The following is a 24,886-nucleotide window of genomic DNA, read 5'->3' as shown; positions in this document are numbered from 1 at the left end:
TATTTTCTTGTCAGCATTAATATTTGCAGCATGATATGGTACAAATATTGAAATGGCCAGGCCTTCTGTGCAGACTTGGGTTTGAAGATAATTCATATACAATACGGCTATCAAATTATCCACGTATGAATAATGTGATAAACGTAAATATTTGAATAAAAATTGTAGAAACGGAGACCGTACCAACCGTTTCATTTCAGGGGGATAGATAAAATCATTGGGAGTGGCGTTGCTAAGAATGTTAAAGCACACCCAATGTGATTGTGGATTGGACACAGGTATTTATCCCTTATGCCCTGGCTCAAAAGCCTTGGCTTAAGCGCCTTTTCTCCAGTATTCCTGGAGAAACTCTTTGAAAAACTTATATCAATTTCAGACTCTGCTCAAAGTAGTTTTCTGAGAATCTGTCTAGAAATTACTCCACGTAATGCCCCAGACTATTTTCCTGACACACATTCACGTATACACGCTCAAAAGAGAGCTCTGGAAACACCATGAACTACCATCATGTTTACGCATAAACGTGATCTAGTTCACGGTGTATTTTTGTTTGTTGACAAGTTCACGTCTGCTGTTCACGGATACGAGAATAGATTTTTTTATTTAGGAATTCCTTCAGGGGTTTCATCCAGGTGTTCAAGTATTTCAATAGATTTTTTTCTGAATACATCGAAAAACTTTTAAAATTCCTTGTTCAATTCATAGAGATTTTTTTTTCAGTATACAGTAGGGACCCGATTTTGTCAGCCCCTCGATGAATTTTAGGCTGACAAAATAGGGAACCTGACAAAATCGGGTCATATTTTTTGTTTCTGTTTTTCAAATTTTGACGTATTAATAGGATAGGTGTACCAGTTATGGACATAATGGTTCCCTATTTCGCCATACGTGATAATTTGATTATTTTCAAATTTTTAATCCTTCTGTGTGTTTTAGTAGTTTGATATCAAATGAATCTTGATGTTAAAACATTCAAAAATATTCTAAATATGAAAGTTTTCGAGAAAACAAATATGGCCAAATAGGGAATTACTATAGCCATAACTGGTAGGTACACTTTCCCTAGTTGCTTATTTACCACGTTTACAACCTACATAAACATTTAAGGGGACGAGAGACATGGGCGTAGCCAGGTTTTTTGTTTATCAGGGGGGAGAAGAGTAACCCTCACAATTTCATTCCCAAATCTCCCAAAACGATCTTTATGCACTGCCTATGCACCCTTTTGAAATGAACCATAAAACAATTTCTTCAAAGTGGCATCAGTAATTGCCTCGAACGTCTTCTTGGAATTCCTTCAAGTCTATTAATGTTTCAACTGGAGATTGATTTTAATAGATATTAATTTTCACTAAACAATATTTTAAAATTCATCAACACTTTTGTGTTTAAAGATTTTTTATAGAATTACTTGAGAAATTTTACAGACATTTCATCAAGAATTTAACCTGGAGTTGTTTAAAAAAAATCTTATAGTATTCAACAAAATGTAATTTTTAAGGGATCCTATCAAAAGCTTATGGAGGTATTCATAGCAGAATCCCGATATAACATTAGGAGCAAATTTTAAAGGAATATTTCGAGATATTACTGAAGAAAAACACGAAAGACTGTAACAAGAAGCTAAAGTAAATGAAGTCATTCCTTAAAAATTTAAATTACTTCATTGGAATTCCGGATGTAGTTTCTGGACGAGTTCAAGAGGGAACGCATGAAAAAAATCTTGAACAAATACTTCGAAAAATCTCTTTAATGTATCCAATTATTTCTGGAACAATAGTTTATAAAATTATTACATGAATATTTTTGAAAAAATGTTACATCAGGAATTCATAGAATAATTTTCAAAGTAGTATTAAGAGAAATTCTTGGAGGAATTTATGAATGAACCTACACACCTAGTTTCTTTTTCGTGAACTCGGCTGTGTTTTTCAATTTCATCCAATAATTGTCAGGTTGCTAAGTAATGAAGCACGTTTTACTGATACTCCAGATATTATGAAATTCGTTTGTCCAAATCAAATCGGGTCAGTACTGTATTCTCCAAAGTATCAGAAATGGTTTATGGACAAAAGATTGAATGACAAAACGTCGAAAGGACAAAAGGTCGCAAGACAAAAGGTCGAAAGGATAAAAGATTGACCGTGATTTGCTTGGTGGATTTTTTTTTCCTTTTTACAAAAAAGTTTTCGACCTTTTGTCTCTTTTATTTTTGTCATTCGAGTTTTTATCTTTTAGACCTTTTGTCTTTCAACCTTTAGTCATAAATTCAAACTTTTCCAATGTAAGCTCTAGGATATTTTACTTTATGCAGAGATAGAGAGGTGCAATGTTCAGAAAAAAACGCGTGTTTTAAGATGTTTAACAACTTTGTAGAAGACATGAAAAATGTTAAAAATCTTGTAAAAGAGTTACGGTTTTTTAACATAAAGTACACAAATTTGCAAATTTGTATGAAAAAACTCGTTTTAAATCATTTTTGTTCAAAACTTTTTACTTAAATTTTCAACATTTTTCATGTCTTCTACAAAGTTGTTAAACATCTTAAAACACGCGTTTTTTCTGAACATTGCACCTCTCTATCTCTTAAAGTAAAAGAATTATCAGTCGAATTCGTTTTATTAAGGCTTATTTGTTTGATAGTAAAAACCCATGCAAAGACGCTTATAGACAAAAGTTTTTATCAAATACCGAAAGGGGAGATATGGTACATTCATGATTTGTAAGAGTTGTCTGCGCCATTTTGCGCCGAAGGCAGTTATACAGGCCTAAACTACCCCTTGAAAAAAGAGTAATTCATGAATAACTTTGTTACTTCAAAAGATAGGGGTATGATATGTTCAGCAAAAACACGGGTTTTTCTATGACAAACAACTTTGTAGAAAGCATAAGCATAAGCATAAGCATAGATGACCGTACAATTCGTAGTTGCTACTCCGTGATTGACCAGAACAATCGAAGTTGCACAGGGAATTAATGAATGGGGCTTGGGATTAGCTTACCATTCTTCAATGTGCACAAATCGAGAGCTCAAATTTAAAAGTCAATAACGGCGCCGGCCACGTCCTTACGGTCATCGGGGAAGGGAAGGAATGTTAGTGTGACTACCGTTGTTACTAGAGACCGAGATCACCTCTGCATCTCCACGGTTGTCATGGAGAGGATATTGGGTTAGTGGGATAAGGTAAAGATCTGGGAGTCACCAATGTTTGGTGATGCGAGCCATGATATAATCACGCCTAACCGGATTCGCGAAATAATTCGATAATCGCATTAAACGCCGAACAAGTGTTCGTCACTCGCCCACGCAAGAGCAAGCGACGCGATCAATAGATCAAACACTACTAGCGATCCGCGGCGCTTTTTCATTTCTCTGAGCGAACGACGCGCGACAAGTTTGATCCTGCCCCCATCGCCCGCCCCCACAGGAGCAAGCGTCAAAGTCGAAGGATCAAACACTACTTACGAACCGATCACTTTTTCACCGCTTCACTACCGACGCGCGACATATTTGATCCTGCCCTCATCACCCGCTCCCGCAGGAGCCAGCGTCAAGGTGGAAGGATCAAACACTACTAACGAACCGATCACTTTTTCACCGCTACACTACCGACGCGCGACATGTTTGATCCTGCCCTCATCACCCGCCCCAGCAGGAGCAAGTGTCAAGGTCGAAGGATCAAACACTACACTATTCAAAAGATGTTTTTATTAATGACGAAAACTGAAAATTACATGTATATATTTTAAATTATATGAAACAGGAATAATGCCGACACTTGTAGTGACGAACTATACATAGTTTGTTTGAAAATTACATATGAGTATTACTGTGCATTTTGTCTCGATATGTTACAAGTTTTAAAAAATACGTCAACATTCACAATGTCGAACAATTCAAAAGATAATTTTTAATAACGTATAAAAGAGACAAATATATGTATATTGAAATCGTATAACAAAAAAACATAATGCCGACACTTATAGTGACGAACCATACAAAGTTTGTTTTAAAATTACTTAAAAGTTACGCTTTCAAGAAAATATGTGTTATCACAAGAATGAAACGAACTCACCAGTTGGTAATCCATCCTCGACTGAACACAAAACTGATACTGACAGCAAAACTTCTTGGCGTCCCGAAAACAAACCGTCTTGCTTGTGCCTTCCAAATACCTACCCAGCAAGTCGCTCCAAAACAGAAAAAAAATCTTAGGAGCCGAAAACACGCGCGAAACCGTGAGCCAAATCTATCGGACGACGCAAAACCGAACTGTCCTGCTTGGGCTTCACGAAGCACTACCCAGCAAGACGCTTGAAAACAGGAGAAAAAAAAAATCTCCGGCGACGAAAACATGCGCGAAACCGTGATCCAAATCTATCGGACGACGCAAAACCGAACTGTCCTGCTTGGGCTTCACGAAGAAAGACGCTTGAAAACAGAAAAAAAAAAAAAAATCTCCGGCGACGAAAACATGCGCGAAACCGTGAGCCAAATTTATCGGACGACGCAAAACTGAACTGTCCTGCTTGGGCTTCACGAAGCACTACCTAGCAAGACGCTTGAAAACAGGAAAAAACAAATCTCCGGCGACGAAAACATGCGCGAAACCGTGAGCCAAATTTATCGGACGACGCAAAACTGAACTGTCCTGCTTGGGCTTTACGAAGCACTACCCAGCAAGACGCTTGAAAACAGGAAAAAACAAATCTCCGGCGACGAAAACATGCGCGAAACCGTGAGCCAAATTTATCGGACGACGCAAAACTGAACTGTCCTGCTTGGGCTTCACGAAGCACTACCCAGCAAGACGCTTGAAAACAGGAAAAAAAAAAAAAAATCTCCGGCGACGAAAACATGCGCGAAACCGTGAGCCAAATTTATCGGACGACGCAAAACTCTATGACAAACAACTTTGTAGAAAACACAAAAAATGTTAAAAATTTTGGAAAAAAGTTATGATAAAAAATATGATTTTTGAGGGCCATTCACATGCAACGGCATATATCTCAAAAAGTATAAGAGATAGAAAAATCGTGCCTTCGACAAAGTTGTTTCAAATTGCCAATTCTACAACTTTGCCGAAGACACCATATGTCTATCTAAATGTTTAAAAAAATAGTTTTTCTATCTCACTGCTAGGTGGATTGATCAAAAAACTTTTTTCGTCAAAAGTTGCGCTTTAATATACCAAGAAACTTCTCCGAACAAACTATATCGCTAAAATCAACGGTTTGGGCACAATTCAAAAAGCGCATGAAATCGAGAAAATAAAACACAGTACATTGGGTCAATTGTCTTGTAAAAAGTGAAATTTAGATTTCGTTATTAACTTGCTATAACAACTATTGAAGTACAAAAACATATTTGGAACATTAAAAATAAAAAAAATGATTTCAAGGCTCGATGAATACGATTAATCTTAAAAAAATTGCAAGCATATTCAAATGAATGAATTATGAAAAAATACACACTTAGTTTAGAATGCTGAATCTCGGCTAATTTTAACTGAGATTCGCACAGCCGAGTAGTCGGCAAACAAATTTCCAGAGATCTCAGAAAATACATGTATGTAATCTTTGTTATTTGAAAAATTGGTCAAATTTGAACACGAATTGGAAACGGTCGAATGTCAAATTCTACAATGTTAGTAGGGGTTAACATTGCTAAGCCGAAAAAATGCTATGGATTCTTTTTGTATGATATCTGTATTTGTTTAGTTAAATCGTTATAGTTTTTTAAGAAAATATAAATTCTCGTAATTTAACAACAAGCAAACAAACAAAAAACGTAACAAAAATATCAAACATATGACTGTAAAATTTTGCTCCCTCAATATTATAATGAAGTTGGCGCCTCTGCCTCCTAATATAAATATTTTGCCAGCAATTAACTCTTACCAAATTCTTTCGAAAGCCCTTCCAAGGATTCTTTAAGAAATCCTTACATGTTTTCCACCATGGATGTTGCTAAGAATTATAGAAATAGGGTCCTGAAATTTTCAACCAAATCTTGTTTTTATTTAATAACACAAAAGAGCATTTTCTTGCAACTACCTTAGCAAAATTTCCCGCTCAAACAACGGCTATATAATATTTAAACTTTAATTTAAAAAATGAGTCCAAATATGAACCTTGACACATTTGATCATGTTTGTCGTTCACTTAGTCGACAAAAACTCAACAGGGGTTATTTTTGAACTTAGTTTGAATTTAAATCGTGTTCTATCAGAACGCCTAAAATAAGAAAAGCAGGCATATGTGTTTATTCCGTTCAATGTCTTCGAAAATGGTAGTAGAAAAAACTTCTTCTTTCTACAAATGAAACTCCTGCAGAACTTCAGGATTTCGTTCAAGTAGAAGTTTTCCAGATGTTGCTTCCATAATCACTCTAGATAATCTCTACAGGGTACTTTAAAGATTTAATTTCAGAAATTCTTCCAGTTCATAACTTAAAGGGGGTTAGACGCCAAGGAATGTACATGCCAAAAAACTAGTTTTGAGGAAATTAAGTGCGAAGTTTTCTTAGCAATTTTTCATTCCATACAAATTGAACGGTATTAAATAACAAGCCAATCTTCAACTAATTATGTTTTTTTTAGATGAAAAATTTACCTAAGAATACAATGGAAATGCTTGGAAACAGTAGAATTCTCAATTCAAAGCGGCCCAGATAGCCGTGGCGGTAAATACGCAACTATTCAACTAGACCAAACAGAGGGTCGTGGGTTCGATGCCCACCGGTCGAGGATCTTTTCGTAAAGGAAATGTGTTCGACTTCCCAGGGCATAGAGTATCTTTGTACTTACCACACGAAAAACACATGCAAAACATGATAAATTGGCAAAGAAAGCTCTCAGTCAATAACTGTGGAAGTGCTCATAAGAACATAGCTAAGAAACAGGAGTCCTTCCAGTAGGGACGTTATGCCAAGAAGAAGAAAAAGAACTGAAAACCGAGCAAACTTTCTCTTTGATTCTTGAAGAATCCCAAAGGATCGACCCCAAGATTCCTACAGATATTGTTCTGCAGGTCATTTTTCTCCAGGAATTTATTCTAGAATCATCCTCTAAAAATTTCTTCAGAATTAAATGATTTTCCGATGATGAATGAATTCTTCTAGGGGTCCTAGACATTGCTCCAGACATTGATTCAGCGATTCATCTAGGTTATTTTCAAAGATTTTTTTCTGTTTGTTTTTTTTCCAAGCATTTTTCTAATGTTTGTACAACAATTCCACCATAAATTACTTCACTAATTCATTCAAGATCAAATCAATAATTCAGAACAATTCTCGCATAATCTGGGAGAACGCCCTAAAAGCCATTGGTAACCACGAGTATACCCCATTAGGCATAAAGACGTTAGGCATAAGGACGTTAGGCATAAGGATGTTAGGCATAATGGACGATAGGCATAAAGACATTAGGCATAATGGATGTTAGGCATAAAATACGTTAGGCATAAAATACGTTAGGCATAATGGACGTTTGGCATAAAATAACTTGCGCGTGTGCCATTTGAAACACGTCTTATATCGAAAACCGTTCGACCTCATTCACAAATTCCATTACGACAGGCCTGCCCAACCTTTTTGGCTTATTTTCGACATAAATGGTAGGTGCGTTTGCAAAAATCGACCGATGTGAACCAAATTAGTCTCAAATGAAAGCTGGGTACTATATTTGTCTAATCCATGCTGGAAATTTAAAATTTATATTGACCTCTCTGCTACCGATGCAATTAAGTCCAAAAAATGATCCGGCCCGCGGGTCGGACTGACGCTAGCAAAGAGTTTGATATTAAAATTTTCAACATGGATTAGACAGATATACTACAAAGCATTCATTTGAGACTTATTTTTTTCATATTGGTCTATTCTTGCGAATGCACCAACCATTTATGTCGAAAAAGAGCCAAAAAGGTTGGGCAGGCCTGCATTACGATGATGGGGTGGGTGGGTGTCCTTAACGTGTAACAGCTCATAAATAAGTGCAAAGTGCATACAAAAAGCGTAGGATGGATTGATAGACTGGTATTAAATTACTTTTTTCGGTGTTATGAAATTTGACAATGAACCGAATGACAGATATGGAAGAAAATTGTTGTCATGGTTATTGTTATCGTTCTTAAACCCAGCTCCATCCATTTTTGTAAGTATCAATTTATATTTGCGATTTGCAACCAATGTGTTATTCGTTTCTAAAGATGTTTATTTAGTGAGTATATGACAGTTTTTGTTATATTTCTCTTACATAATTGCGTTAATTCTAAAGAAGGAAAATCTTCCTTATAAGTATTAGTACTTCTAATGCAAATGATTACCTTGAATACAACAATCGAGAGTCATGTCAAGAATTTATGTTATGATAGGTGACATTATCTTCAACAATAATTTTATGATAGTATGACAATCATCTTCTTGGCTGTCTGTTCATCAATTTAATGTAGTGATAACAATTCCTTTGCCTCTTCTGCTAACAAATTTCGATGCTTTTCAATCAATTTATTCGAAATTTGTCGAAATTGAAAAGTAAAATTTGATTAAATATTTATTTTAGTTACAAAAGTCAAGTTCAAATTCAACATAGCACAGCTCCAGCAATGAGCATGGCATGCATTCAGGATCACAATGATATTACCGATTCTGTTGCGAAGAGCTTTAGCAACTTATCTGATTACCCAGTGTTCCACATAATCATTTAACAGCAAGTCGAAACGAAAATTTATGATGGAAATACTTTCATCTACAATTCCAATAAATATTAAAACAACAAGAATACAAATAAGAACATATTATTGGAAGAAGGTGATTTCTCAAACAGCCTTTTCCACCAGTATAAAGAAAAGCCTATGATTAAAAGAAGGGAAAATATATGATGGATATCTTTTAAGCACTGATGACATTAGTGTCTCAAAAGAACAGCTTATTTATAGAAGAAGGGAAATTTTCTGATTAAGACATTAGCAGCACTGACTCCAATAATTTTGTAGACATTGCAAGTATAAAGAACAGCCTTTAATTTAAATAAGGGATAATCTCTAATGAAAAATTTGCCAGTTATATGTGTAGAACCAAACCCAAAGGATATGTAGTAGGTCATGTACAGCGTCGTTCTTATTTTTGGCATTACTCAACTACACAAATTCTTCTCTTAGTGTTCTAACACTTTCACAACTTTTAACCAATAGATTGCTTTGCAAAAGTAGCCATTTTGCTTTCTAATTTGTGCACGATAGACGATTATGCTTCATGGCCAAGAAAGTGAAGAAAACGAAACGACCCCCTTCAGCATGGCTTTGTTCTATGGTTAAGAAGCCGCCAGAAAGCTAATGAAGGCCCTATACAGAATCATAATGATGATCGTTCAATCTAGTTTTGTCCTAGAAATTTACTTCAAAGGATTCATAACTATGGGATTAATGCAAGGCAATCGCATTTCAAAGGACATGCTTTTGATCTTTGAAGCCCTTCAAAATTATGAAAAAAAAGTCAGTACACTTTTCCAATAACTAATTTCTATTTTTGTTTTTGAAAATTATGCCTATCGTCCATTATGCCTAACGTCCATTATGCCAAACATCTATTATGCCAAACGTCCATTATGCCTATCGTATTTATGCCTATCGTACTTATGCCTAACGTCTTTATGCCTAACGTATTTATGCCTAACGTCGTGCACCCGGTAACCACGTATGTAGCACGTTGTTTCTGAGCAAATTAATGATTAAGCATCGAAACCAATACCATTGGCAGGTAGAGAATGATCCTTTTTTTTCACTATAGCGTTGTTAAATAGCGTGTAACTCCATTCAAATTCTCAAAAACAACGGGCTTCACACATGGCTTTTAGGGCGAGATCATAAGTTATGCGAGAATTAATCGTGTATGTTAGAAGAGTTTTGAAATGAAATCTTCTGATACAAACTTTTATTTAAATGTGACAATTTTTTTTCGTGATGGGTCTGTTCTTTGTGCATATATCTCTACATACATAGATGCAAGTGATTCCATATTTCATCTATTCTGCGTTGGAAACAAATTGATGCGCAAAACCAAAGTTATGACGTTTATCCACCTCGTGACAAACTGACTTTTGGGACCGAATGACATCACCCCCTGGCGGCTGAAATCCAGTCCAAAGCGTGAAATTATTACTTCCTTCGCCGCCCGGTTAACGTTTCGTTCATCTACCGCTGCAAAGAAAGGAAGTTGCGGCAAGAAAGTTTGCTCATCTTGTTTTCCGAAAAGCCAGAAGAAAAAAAAATCGCACAATAACACAAATAAAACAATTATAAATAACACAATTATCTTCGGACGGACACCGCTTCATACCAAAGTCGAAGCCGAAAAACGCCGCCTTGTTACTATTGAGCATTTTTTGGGAGGGGAGGAGAGGTAAAGAGCGCTTATTGTTAAATTTGGCGCAAACTGAAAGTGTATCGGCGCGACCTCCTCCACCGAAAAAGATTCCACTCTTTCGCTTCAAACTCAAACTGCTTCACGGAACGAACCCATGATAAATATATTGTAAATGGTGTTTGCCGCCCGATGCCGTGGTTGTTTGGCCGATGTTGAAATATAAATAAATGATTTTATGAGTGCTGAAATATAAACAGAGTTCAATTGATACGTGAAATATGCACAGTGCTGGACGGAATAATAGCGGCGCATGTCAATTTTCATACAAAATGATCGACCTTGACATGCTCTAGATTTGTCTTACAAGAGATTAAGATGATTTTTAATTCACAGAACTTCAAATACATGTTACATTCAATATACAATAACATCTATATAACGTAACTTTTTTTCGATACAATTTCTCCAGTGGTTTCTTTACAGATATATCTGAAAATTTCTTAAGGTGCTTGATCAGGCATTGCATTAAACGTTTTATTCAGGGTTTTGCATAGATTTCATCATAAATCTTCTTAGCTTCAACCTTTTTTTCGGGAAGTTGTCAAAAGATTGATGATTTGCGCCATAGAGTTTTCTATGAATTCTTCCAGTGATCCTGTTCGAGACAAAATCTAGGAATGTCTGCAGAAATTACTCCAAAAAATCGTACGGGGATTCTTCCAAAATCCCCTAAGAATTTCCCTTAAAATTTCTAGATTAATTTCTGCAGACATTGCTACAAGAATTTATCTGAAAACCGCTCTACAAATTACTTGAATTTACACAAATTACTAAGAATTTCTCCAGGAAGTTCATGCGCTGCTATTATTCCGAACAGCACTGTACGTGCACCGCGCTTGTTGTTCGCATTGCGAAGAGCACAGCGTGGATGTTTATCGGTCCAAAATGGTACGATTTTCGAGCCAAAAATGGATCAATTTTTGCAGATAAAATCACTACGCGTGCTGCAAACTGCGCCGAGAGGACGACAACATCGCGGCCATCGATAGCCTTCAAGTACGAGACCCCTCGGAGAGCGTAGTCAGCCGGAGTCAAGTCAGAGTAAAGCACCCGGGCGCGAGAATGCATTTATGAAAATGGATAACTGACGCCATGCAAGGCACGCCACAATTTGCTTTTGACCAAATATGGAAACAAGTGATCGTCGCCGTGGCGTAGACATAGCCGTCCTCAATTCGTTGCCACAATACTTTGCGCGGTCAACTCAACCGAAGGACTACACACCTGAATTGAAGGTTTTATTTCTGCTGTTATCAAGTTTGCCGTTCGATATCATAATTGTAATGAGCAGCACAATTGGACCTAAAGACGATAAATGCGACCATTTGGGTGGATTTTTGAGGGCAAATAATGAGGACCTCAATGGGCGCCAAGAGTCGTGACTTACCCTGCGGCTTAGCCTCATTTTAGAGGCGGTCATTCATCCGTCAGCTTATTGGAGACAACGCGCTTTCGCGCATACTGAGACAGGCGCCAAATTGGAGAAGATCAACGAAGGCGCCATGAAAAGGTCCTTTTGATGATTGTTGGGACAATTGTCGCGACATGCCAGTGAAATTTGTCGGACCCTTCGCAGGTGCTAGCAATGAGGCCACGATACCAAACATTGTCACATGGATGCTAAAGGCATGATTTGTGGAAGTTTTTCTCACGTCAAGAATGTCTGTCTTATGTTAGAAGATGTCAAACGGTTTGTATGTGCAAATTTCGGGGATATCAATAAGTTCAAGTTTTGGAATTACCCGAATTGTGGAGTCTCGTACCAGTCAGATGAGCGGTACCTTATAATGTACCCTCAATACTGTAGGTAGAACTACAATAATTTTCATTAATCGATTACAATTGATTTAAACTCACTAATGCATTAAGAAAAAGCTACACATTATACTTTACGGGTCAAAAATGACCCATGGCTTTGAAACGCTCTGAAACATCATTTTTGAACCGACATTCGTTCTTTCGACTTAAGTCGAGTCTAGTACACTGAAGACGGCCTTACAGTTGAGGTCGAAATACGCGTATACAAAGGATTCAAACTCTAGCGGAATGATATGGTATAGTACTAAATTCGGTTTTTTCGTTTATTCATAATTCATGTTTATCTTAAAACGACATTTTATCGCTGACAAACTATAACGTCAATTGCAATTTTGGGACCAATTCTAATGGGGTTCCAGGAGTTCTTTCAGGAATACCTCCAGAGAATTCTTCGAAAATTCCTCTCGAAATGTCTCCAGAGATTTCTCCAGAAATTCTTTCGAACAATACTTCAGGGATTTTACCAGAAAATCCTCTCTAAGATAATCTCTACCATAATCCCTACAGCGATTTCTCCAAGGATTCCACTATGGCTTTCGCCAGAGAACTTTTGTTCTCTATGAGACATTTTAATTTGTCCAGCTCTTGCAACAATTCCTTGAAGGAATCGTCCAAAAAGCTGATCAAGTATTTATCCAGAGACTTTTCCAGCAGTACCGCCAGGACTTCCAACAAATTTTCGTTCAGAAACATTGCTTGAAAAATTCTTCAATGATAGTTCTAGATCTTTTAATGGAGTTCTTCAGTGGTTTCTTGATAAACTCTCATATAAATTTTTTTCAGAATTCTCCAGTAAATTTATTCAATCTCTCAGTTTCCATGCACTCCATGATTCCTGTGGATTTTTTTCCAGAAATCTCATTGATCAAATTAATCAAAACTATCCAAAATTTACTCCCCATAAATTCTTTTGAAGATACCCGAAAGAACGCTTGTGTTCCTTTCATAGTTTCTCCTACTATTCCTTCAAAGATTACCCTCAAGGATTTTTCCAGAGACATTCGAATTCATTTCTTGAGAGATCCCTCCAGTAATATGTAGCTCTCTACGATCCTGCGGGGATTCTGCCATAGCCTTCTCTCAACCAAGAATTTTCTCAGTTTCATCTAGAGGGTCTTGTCCCGGGAATCCCGGGACAAAAATCCCGGGAAATCCCGGGATCTAAAAAATCCCGAATCCCGGGATATTTTCGTAAATCCCGGGATTTCCCGAAATTTCATGTTTAACTAGAAAATGCTGTTGTATTTTTTTTTTTTTCAAATAATGGCTCAAAACAAGGGACATGTTTTTTTTGTGACTGTTGATGCAAGAATGTATTTTAGTTATTGCATTCAGCTTACTCTTCAAAAGTTTTATTGAGATTTAAGACCACTAATGCTTAAACTTGTGTTTCTTCGGCATGTTAGTTACGTAATATTCAATAAACTATAACAGGTTTCTCTACGGTTTGTTCCATTTGTAAACAATTGATTTGGTGGTTGATTTTTTTTTTATCTTCCCGTAACCGTTTCATTTTGCCCGAAGTGCCTTACACTTTTCCTGGTCTAATGTGGCTCTAACGTCTAACATGGCTATTATGCCAATCATTTAAAAGCATGAAGATTCCATATGACACAACAATCTAAATAGGGTGCATAATCGTGAGAGTGGATTTTAAAAGATTTCTTTGCAAAATTTGATAGTGATTGGTATTACCTACACCTTATGCATCACGATTGATTTTCGATTCAAATTAACTTAAACAAATTACCATTAAATTTGATTGCAGATAGGTGAAACTTTGATGAATTTCTAAGATTGCATTGTTGTTTTCCTAAAAGAATTCAAGAAGAAGAATTCACCTTTAAAAACAGGTTCGGTTATTATAAAACTACTCTTTAAAACTGAACATTGCTTCAAAACCCGCTCTGATTGTTCTGTAGTCGTTTTGGAAACATTTGATTTTTGTCCCGGGATCCCGGGAAATCCCGGGATTTTTAAAAATAAAATTGGACCTTGGACTCTTTCTGTAATACTTTTAGTAATGCTCACAATTTGAAGAAATGTTCAAACATTATTTTCTGGAATTTTTCCAGGGATCGACTCAAAGATTTCTCCAGACGTACATCCAGTTAGTCTTGTACAAATTTATCCATACAATCATATATTTTTCAAGGTTTTCCTAGATTTCTTTAGAGGTTCCATTAATCGTTCTTTAATATTTAAGAATTCCTCCAGCACAAACGTAAAACATTTTCTGTAAAGATTCCACTAGAGCTTTAGCCAGAGATCTTTTGTTGGCTTTGGACATTTTAGACCGGTTCTGATAGGGCTCCTGAAATACCTCCAGGGATTCGACAAGGGGTATTCTCGCAAGAAAATATCTACAGGTATTCCTTCAGAGATTTCACTAGGAGTTCCTGCAGGAATGTTCCTCCAACCATTTTTTTTACTGGGATCCTTCCAGACATTTCTCCAATGATTCCTTCAGGATCTGTTTCAGGAATTATTTCAAGAACACTCCAGAATTTCTCCGGAGGTTTCTCCAGGGATTTTCAAGCGATTTCTCACAATAATCCTTTAGAGATTCATCTAGAAAATCTTTCAGACTTCTCCAAGCATTCCTCCAGGAAAATTTCTACAAGGATTCATGCAGGGATATCTTCAAAGATTCCTCCAGGAGTTACACTAGGACAATCTTTCCAAAGATTACTCATGAAAGTTCTTCAGTGATTTTCTCCTAAATTTTCTCCGAATATTCCACGGATACATACAAAGATATCCCCAGGTAGTCATCTCGAGATTCGTCCAGGAATTATTCCGGAGATTTCTTCCGGGATTCCTCCACGGATCGCTCCAGGGATTCTACCAGATATTCCTCCAGGTATTCTACAACTCAAGAATCCTTCAGGAATTCTTCCAGAGTTACCATCAGGAAAATCACTACTTGACTTACTCCAATGATTTCTCCAGATAACTCTCCAGGGATTCTCCAGGAATTTTTCCCGAAATTCGTACTACGCCTCCAAAAAATACTCCTTGGATTCCTCTAAGAGTTCCTCTTGAAATTCCTCCAAAGATTGTCCCAAGAGCTTTTGCCAGAAATCTTTTGTTGGCTTTAGACATTTTAGACCGGTTCTGATAGGGCTCCTGAAATACCTCCAGGAGTTCCTCCAGGGATTCGACAAGGGGTATTCTCGCAAGAAAATATCTACAGGGATTCCTTCAGAGATTTCACTAGGAGTTCCTGCAGGAATGTTCCTCCCATCATTTTTTTTACTGGGATCCTTCCAGACATTTCTCCAATGATTCCTTCAGGATCTGTTTCAGGAATTATTTCAAGAATACTCCAGAATTTCTCCGGAGGTTTCTCCAGGGATTTTTCAAGCGATTTCTCACAATATCCCTTTAGAGATTCATCTAGAAAATCTTTCAGACTTCTCCAAGGATTCCTCCAGGAAAATTTCTACAAGGATTCATGCAGGAATATCTTCATGAATTCCTCCAGGAGTTACACTAGGACAATCTCTCCAAAGATTACTCATGAAAGTTCTTCAGTGATTTTCTCCTAAATTTTCTCCGAGTATTCTACGGATACATACAAAGATATCCCCAGGTAGTCATCTCGAGATTCGTCCAGGAATTATTCCGGAGATTTCTTCCGGGATTCCTCCACGGATCGCTCCAGGGATTCTACCAGATATTCCTCCAGGGATTTCATTCCGAATTCCTCCAGGTATTCTACAACTAAAGAATCCTTCAGGAATTCTTCCAGAGTTACCACCAGATCCTCTTGAAATTTCTCCGAAAATTCTCCCATGAATTCCTGCAGGAATTTCATCAGAAATTATCCTAAGAATTTCTACAGCGGTTAGATTGGGAAAATCTATCCGAATATTCCTCCAGTAATATCTCTACATCAATTCCGTTTGGAAAATATCTTCGTGGATGTATCCAGAGATTTCTCCAGAAAATTATCCAAGGATTATTCCAGGGATTTCTCCAGAAAATTATCCAAGGATTATTCCAGGGATTTCTCCAGAAAATTTTCTACATGGGGGTTGGGTTTCCAGGGTTTTCTCTAGCGATTCCACCAGCAAAATCTGCACTGTGATTCTTCCTGAGATACCTTCAAGGATTCTCCAGGGATTCCTCCAGGAGTCCGTCAGTAATTAACTTAGATAATCCTTTAGAGATTTCTACTGAAGTTTCTTCAGAAACTCCTACGAAGACTTATCTAGGAAAATCTCTACAGGAATTCCTGGAGAGATTTCTCCAGAATTTCCTTCAGAAATTTCTCCAATGATTGCTCCAAAAAAATCTTTACAAAATTTTCTCAAAAAATTGTTCCAAGAATGAGCTGGTATAGAATCGACTGTATATTTAAATGAAATATACTTTTCGTCTACACAGTCTTTATTATAAAAAAGCCGTTGAAAAAACTAAAGGCTAGGTATCCCAAAAGCATATTTGATGTTCCAGGGGATATCTTCAGGAATTCCCCCATAGATTTCCTCGGGAATCCTTCATCAGGCTCCTGCAAGTATTTCTCTAGGAATTCTTCCAGCAATTTGACAGAGATTACTCTAGATTTTTTCCAGAGGTTCGTCCGATAATTTCTCCAGGAACTTATCCAGGGATTTCTCAAAAAACTTCTTCAGGAACGAAGTTTCTGGAGGAATCTCTAAAAAAGAGGAAACCCTGGAAGAATACTGATTATTTTTGGTGAAATCTGTGGAGAAATTCATGGGTGAATCTCTGTAAGAATGTCTAGAGAAATTCTTGGTGGAATTCCCGTAGGATTTTTTTTAAGGCCAAGAACGAATCTCTGGAGAAAATTCAAGCGGAATCCAGGTTCATCTGAGAAAATCTTGAGGATAATTCATGTAGGAATTTACCCTGTGAGAATTCCTAAAGGAAACTCGTTAGGAATGCCCATATATAAATAAAGTTATTCTTGTTGAATCCCTAGACGAATTTTTGGTAGAATCTTCGGAAGAATTTCTGGAGCGATCTCGGGATTAAATCTCATTAATAATTTCTAGAGAAATCTCGAGAGGACTGGCTGAGAAATTTATGGAGAAACCGCTGAAGAAATATCTGAAGTAATCCTAGAAAAAAATGTCGTAATATAACCTAGGCCCAGATAGTCGTAGCGGTAAACGCGCAGCTATTCAGTATGACCATACTGAGGGTCGAGGGTTCGAATCCCGCTGGTCGAGGAGCTTTTCGTATAGGAAATTTTCTCGATTCCCAGGACATAGAGTATCTTCGTACCTGCCACACGATATACACATGCAAAAGTGGTTAATCGGCAAAGAAAGCTCTGTTAATAACTGTGGAAGTGCTCATAAGAACACTAATCTGAGAAGCAGGCTTTGTCCCAGTTGGGATGTAACACCAAAAAGAAGAAGAACCTGCAAAAAGCCTCGAAGATATTTTTACAAAAATTCCTGTACAGATTTTCCTGGAGAAATCTGAAGGAGTCCTTGAAATAATCTTTGTAATAATTTCTAATAATTTCCCTGAGGAATCTTCAAAGAAATTCCTGTATAAATTCCAGTAAAGATTTTACTGCAGGAATCTATGTAAGAATCACAGGAGGCATTCCGGCAGAAACTGCTTCAGAAACTCCTGACAAAAGTTATAATACGTCAGCGATAGAATATAATTTTGATTTTTAGGTAAAAACATGAATTATGATTAGCCGAATGATGCCAATTCCTTAATATTATCATTTTTTTGTAAATAACTGTATAAGTTCTCTTAAGAACACTAAACTGGGAAGCAGGCTCTATTCCAGTTGGGAAGTAACGCCAGAGACAAGAAGAATGTTATGTTTGATTATTGGCATGGCGTCTATTTTGATTTAGATGAAAAATCACGACTTTTTACCTGTCGCATAAAAAAAAAAACAAAATAAAAAAAGGTTAAGATGTGAGACAGATTACGCTTATTTCTCATTTTCATTTTTTTCAAATGAAGTACGTAATCATTTGGAAAAAAATGAAATCTTGTGACACATTGATCAGCTTCACCCTACTGATCTATTTAACTTGTTTGAAGATATTTGTGAAGATTACCTGGTTTACATCAGTTATAAAATTGAATACGTACCTGGAAAGAAAGAAAAAGATACATAAGCATTGTGAATCTAATGTAGCGATCGGTTAAGTAAATAACATTAGAAAGATTAATTATCAATTGGTGAGCTCGTTTTATACTATTTTTCTACACTTTCAATACAGACAATGTTATTCTTCTCTGAATTGTGACGGCGTGTCCAAGAAATTTACAGAATGATGTCATAAAAACTAGAAAAAGATCTCCTTTTATAGAATTATTGTAAATACAGATAAATATGTGCAGACGGTTGACTTCTAAAGTAATATAACCATGCTAGGAATGGAAGCAGAAATGATGGAGTCTTGATCCCATATGCATGCATGGACGTATTGCTTGCTCTTTGTTCTACAAATTGCATTACAATATGGTTGTGCGACCATGACACTACCGAAACCGACAACGCTGATAATTCAAGTAAGTAGAAAGCCATTTGAGCAGTCGTCGATTACAAGATGCAAGACGCAAGTCAACGATGCACATCTACGAACTCTCGTCCATCCTATGTGTGTTTCAATTCACTTCCACAGGAAGTAACTCTTGGGTGGTGGTGCTGCACCATCATTGTGTTGTCGTCTGCTCTATCGGTCCGCGATATTCAACAATTAATATGACAGTCGGGTGAATAAATTAATGCACCATTATTCAAATCAGCTGCTCGAATCTTTCTACGCGCGGCATCACAAACACACACACGCACACCCACATTAGCTGACAGACAACTCGCGCTTGCTTTTCACTGGCCCGGAGTGGCGTGAAATTGTATTGCATTACGACGCGAATTGATTTATTTAAAACGGACGGACTTTGGCTGCTGCCGCCTATATCAGAATCATCGCTGATGGCAGTCCGGAAAATGCACAGATAAATGCGGTGCACCACAATTGGATTCGAGACTTTGGATGAAAGCACTTGACTGGAGAGCAGCGAACGACCAATTCAGAACACGCGTTTTGATACTAAGCGTGCCGTATTGTGGTCAGCATTGAATAACAGAATTGATCGTAAGTTTGTATCCTTTTCTTTTTCTGGTATTACGCCTCTACTAGGACAAAGTCTGCTTCTCAGATTAGTGTTCTAATAAGCGCTTCCACAGTTATTAACTGAGAGCTTTCTTTGCCAATTTATTATTATCGCATGTGTGTATCATGGCTCAAATAGCCGTAGCGGTAAACGCGCAGCTTTTCAGCAAGACCAAGCTGAGGGTCGTGGGTTCGAATCCCACCAGTCGAGGATCTTTTCGGGTTGGAAATTTTCTCGACTTCCCAGGGCATAGAGTATCTTCGTACCTGCCACACGATATACGCATGCAAAAATGGTCATTGGCATAGTAAGCTCTCAGTTAATAACTGTGGAAGTGCTCATAAGAACACTAAGCTGAGAAACAGGCTCTGTCCCAGTGGGACGTAACGCCAGAAAAAGAAGAAGAAGTGTGTATCATGTGGGCAGAAATGCCCTGGAAAGTCCAGAAAATTTGCAATCAAAAAAGATCCTCAACCTGCGGGAACATTTGCCTAGTATCGCAGAGTAACTGCGCTTTTACCACTGCGGGGGGATCTCTCGGGATCATTCGTAAATCTCGTTAGGAACCCACCAATGATCCCTCAAGTAATTCGTAAAGAAAATTATTGTACTAAGGTTCTCATCAAATCTTATCAAGCTTTATTGAAGATTTACAAGAATTTCATTACCGATTTTCTTCAGTTTTTTTCTCATAAAATTCTACAGGAGATCTTCTAATAGTTCGTTAATCATAATTTCCACGAAATTACTTCATTATTGAACTCTAGATAGTCATCCTACTATTTAGCTACATTATACAGTCAACGCTCCCTTACTCGATATTTTATATCTCAATAACGAGTTAGAGAACCATAGTAAAAGTTGATTTTCATTGATACCTTAATGGTCCCTTGAATTGCATTTGCACTGGTTTTGTGTTCTATAACTCGATACCTCCCTAACTCGATGATTCCTTCAATATCGAGTTAAGGGTAGTTGACTGTAACAACAATCCAGAAAATTGTTTAAAAAATCGAAACTTTTTTTTGGAGATTTGGGCAAGTAAAAATAAAAGATACGTTTTCCAAAAACATTTTCGATATTTTTCCTGGGGTTTTGTACAAAAAAAATGAGGATAACACTTACATTTTGTAGTAGCCAGTCAAAGCATATACACAACCTTATTGTTTTTAACTGGAAGTATTTATGACTTCGAGAACCCTATACGATTTTTAATACCATCTTGCACCACGCATCTTCATGTCAAAAAAAAAAAATATTTGATTGAAGGCGTATAATTCTCTGACCTTATTTATGGTCAAAGCAGTCATGTACCTAAAATTAATACTAAAAATGATGCCTTGTTCTTTTACTAAAATCCTCAAACATTTCGTCATGTAAGCCACTTCCGATTATTCTAAATCCTCCGCAACCAACTCGTTTTGGATAGCGATGGCACATGACTCAGCCATTGCAGATAAATCATCGCGTAGACATTTACCATCTTCCCATACATGGATCACCGAGTCTAAAGACTCGAGTGTATTTATGTTTCTTTATGGTTCATCAGTAAAACCAACGATCAACGACTGCTGGTTCTGCTGCTGCATTTGTGTCCGACGGCGTTCCAAATGCGAATCCATAACTGAGATAATCACATGAGAAACGACAGACAATTAGGGCTCTGTTGTTGTTGTTATTTGTGGCATATTTGTGAACGTTTTGGCTGATCTGGTTATACTTAGTAGCCGCAATCATTCAATAGGGTGGGCTAGGCCAGTTTGGACAACCCTCGGCCAAATCACCGGTGGCTTACCTACTTTGTGGTGCCACAGTTCGAACGACTTTGTCATTAGAGGATGACCAAAAACGGAAACCTGGCTCAATTTGAGCGCTCAAGATTGAATTCAAAACTCGAACTAAGAAAAAAAAATACGACAAGCGAAAGGGTGGTCGTAAGTGACCCATTGAATCGCACAAGTCACCCTCCGGCGACAGCGGCCGACAGGTTGACTTGGGGTCCCACGGTGTTCCCTAGACCATTATTAGAAGGAAAAAATCTCCATCAAATCTGTGCCCTCCAGTCAGTTTCTAAAGCTTAACTGTAATGCTGGGCCGAAGCAAATTTTCGAGTTGAATGTAGTTTGCTCTCTTAACTGGTTACAGTGGTTGATATTGATAGAAAGAAACAGTTTGCGATCAATTGAAATGTTGAAATGAAAACAAATCTTCAGTTTATCTGGGATTCTAACCAGTACAGGTATAATAAATTTCTTCTCATCGATACTCACTTCAGTAGTAATTCGTCAAATTTAAGAAATTCACAAAGCATCAAGCAAAAACAGTGGTCTTTGAGCATATAACACAAAAAATGCTTCAAACAGATAATCAGTTGAAATAATGCTAAGAGAGTAACGATGAAAGGAATCCGTCATCACAGACAATCCCAAATAAAAAATAAATGGTGGATTTTTCGGAAACTCAAACTGAATCCAATACGAGCATGAATCTTGTACATCTTTCCAAAGTTCTTCCAAGCTGTAGAATCTCGAACATTCAACTTTTTGCTAGTACGATCTTTGTTAATTTTGCAACTTCTAAGAATTTTGCTTTTGGTTATTAAAATTAATGTGAGCAATGCCACAGGTTAGAGATAACTAAATTATAAGGGTTGCTTTTTATATGTGCAGAACATCAAATTTCGACCTAGCACTATATGCTTATTCTGCGCGGCGCGTGTGGTGAGACGAGTCGAATGAGGTGACAATTGTCGACTCGCTCCCATTTGATTGACATTAGTCGTCTCATGTCACTCGAGGTGAGAGCGACTCGTCTCGACTCACATGCCGCACAGAATAAGCACAATAATATATAAGCCATTCATAAGATTTTTGCATACTTTGTATGAAAATCTAAAAATAATTAAATGACTTGAAACGCCCTAAACACCTTGACGTATGCAAGGAATGCATAACACTCTCGAAATGCACCGAGAACTACCGTCACGTTCTTTCGATAATAACGGTAGACAAAAAACTGTATGAATATTACTATTTTGCTTAGAATTTCGACATTGATTTTTCATTAGGACTTACTTGCAATAATCGAATTATCTTCAGCATTGCTCTCTTCGCGTTATTATAGAATACTGATCTACCTTTTGTAATACTTTTTTAGTATCGCTAAATCTTGCATCGTAAGCTAGGAACATTGGTGAAATTATTACCAAAATACAGGTGCGATGAAGAGAAATCTATGAAGTCAGATAAGCCCTTATGGAGTAACCGTGTCTATTTGTGGAATTATACCATCAAAAGGGCGAAACTTCGAAACAGACCCATTTTTTTAAATTTCGTCCCGATATGCAGTTAAGCTATGGAAATCGATTGTTGAGCACAATTTAGATGGAGTTGTTTTTCTGATAATAACGGTCTGGGGACCACTGTGGACCCATCACTATACGATGACTGTGAACTGTTTTGTTTGGTTTGAGCTAGAATCGGAGACGTTTTCGTGCAGCTCAGCATAGAGTAATACGATTCTTCTGCTGAAAGCCATTAGCACAGCGTGAAAAAATGCAGCTCAATTACTGCGAACGAAAAACTAACCGGCTAAACTGACTAACAAGCACGATCGAATCAGACAAATCCAACCGTGGACAACCGTGCCCGTGTTAGACGATGATCTACATATGGCGCGCGGGTGACACATTCATTATCGAAGAATGTGCTCGGTTTAGCAGCGCTGATTGGCCGGATCGGTGTTTACATTTGGAGCAAAATTTAATTACGTAAACGGTAAGACCTTAGATGGCAGTCATGCACAGCTATGCATAGTAGTCTGTGGTGACCTGTATCAATCAGTAGATCAAAACAGACTTCCGAGACGACCTTGTCAAAAGTCTGTCAAAATCCGAAACTTGATGACATTTCGAACATCAAAAATGTAAAAGAATCAACTGTCCGGTTACCATTTAGGACAGAGTAGTTGGTAGATAGCCGGATAGCCGGACAATAGGTCGTAAAAGGCCCGGAAATTCCAAAAACCGTAACATATCTTCTTCAAAACCACTCTCGTGTTGGCAACAAAGAGATCGTAAAAAATCGGCTGATTTCTCGGTTAATTGGCATTCGCTGCGTTAACTGTCCGCAGCGAACGACTAACGCCTCCACCTTGCCGAAAGCGTTGACACAACTCACACACGAGTTGTTAAGAGGAGAGTTTTTGAAATGGGTCTTCTCAGGTATTGAATGATCGGCGTGCAATTTGTCCTATGATAGCAGGGCTGGTAGCGACTGAGTGTCTTGAAATAGGAACCAAAATGAGACCAGACTAGAACCAAGAGAACTAAAAAGAAACCAATTAGCAACCAGAAGACAAGCAAAAGATCGGAACAAATATTGTTCGAAAAAGTAAGGAAATAGCTTTACCTTCGAATAGTAAACGAACTTACAATAACGATTCATCGTATTCCGAAGACGAAATTGTAACCATTGTAAACAAACGGTTTTCACACGTTTAATTTCCGGATTTACAAAACGACTTTAGTTAGATTTTCATCTTTCGAAACCTAACCAAAACATACACCGCACTCCGTTATTTGATGCAGAGACGAAGCGACTTAAGCACGAATCAAAACAGAATACTACAGTCAAACCACAAAAAGTTGATATCTGAAAGGACCATTGACTCATGGAGCAGAAATGCTCTGGAAAGCTGATTGAGGGGACCTTCGTAGAAATTATGAAAATTTAGATTAACCCTCTAATACCCAAATTTTTATTTTCGATCTAAATATCATTTTTCGTTATCTAAAATCGTTCTAAACACGTTTTGGGCAATGATTTATTTTTATTCACGAATTTGTGAATTTTGGTTTTTGATTTTTATAATTTGTATTTTTGAACATCCCTATCCTTTTTCATTTTTTCTTGAAGCCTCTTCTGGTTACTGATTTTTGGCAATAATAAAAATTTAAGTTTTCACGGTACTTTTAAAAATATGAAATTTTTATTTTTTTTTCTGTGATATTTTTTATTTTCCGTGTAATCAACGGAAAAACAGGTTTAAAATTATTTTAATACCACCAAGCTCTTCTTCTGTAATAGGTTGATCGTAGAAAAATAAAAAAGGTTCGCATTTTTATATTACACGTTAAATGAACCCCAGGCATTTGAAGGTTATATAGGAACACAATTTTTCAAACAATTTTCAAAAATAGAAAAAAGTTTCAAAAGTTATAAAAAACTTTTCTTATATGCATGTTATGAGTCACCGTTAAAGCCACAAATAAAATCATTTTGATTTCTGAGCTACGAAAAAATACACAAAATTCCAAAGTGTACCCCGTCTAAAGGCGGGGTTGGGTATTAGAGGGTTAAGTATAGTTTCATCACACGGCATCGAGTCATAGAAGTTCGACTCTTGGAGGATCCATTGTACTTGAGTTGGTTTTACACTGTTACGAAAATGTCGTAAGTAGTTGAATAGAACAATCATCAAATTTTTGTGGGAAAGTAATAGAAAATCCTTAATTTTTAG

At 37.1% G+C, this 24,886-nt stretch overlaps 1 protein-coding gene across 1 annotated transcript in view; it reads right to left on the bottom strand.

Annotated features, from left to right (window-relative positions):
- The window catches only part of LOC5570505 (myosin heavy chain, non-muscle), a 167,865-nt gene that overhangs the window by 105,822 nt on the left and 37,157 nt on the right, over nt 1-24,886 (bottom strand). The gene's annotated exons all lie outside the window — the stretch shown is intronic.

Source organism: Aedes aegypti, chromosome 2 (genome assembly GCF_002204515.2).
Source record: "Aedes aegypti strain LVP_AGWG chromosome 2, AaegL5.0 Primary Assembly, whole genome shotgun sequence".
Lineage (NCBI taxonomy): Eukaryota > Metazoa > Arthropoda > Insecta > Diptera > Culicidae > Aedes > Aedes aegypti.
Note: the sequence above shows the minus strand (reverse complement) of the source record. Positions and strands in the feature narration are given on the sequence as shown.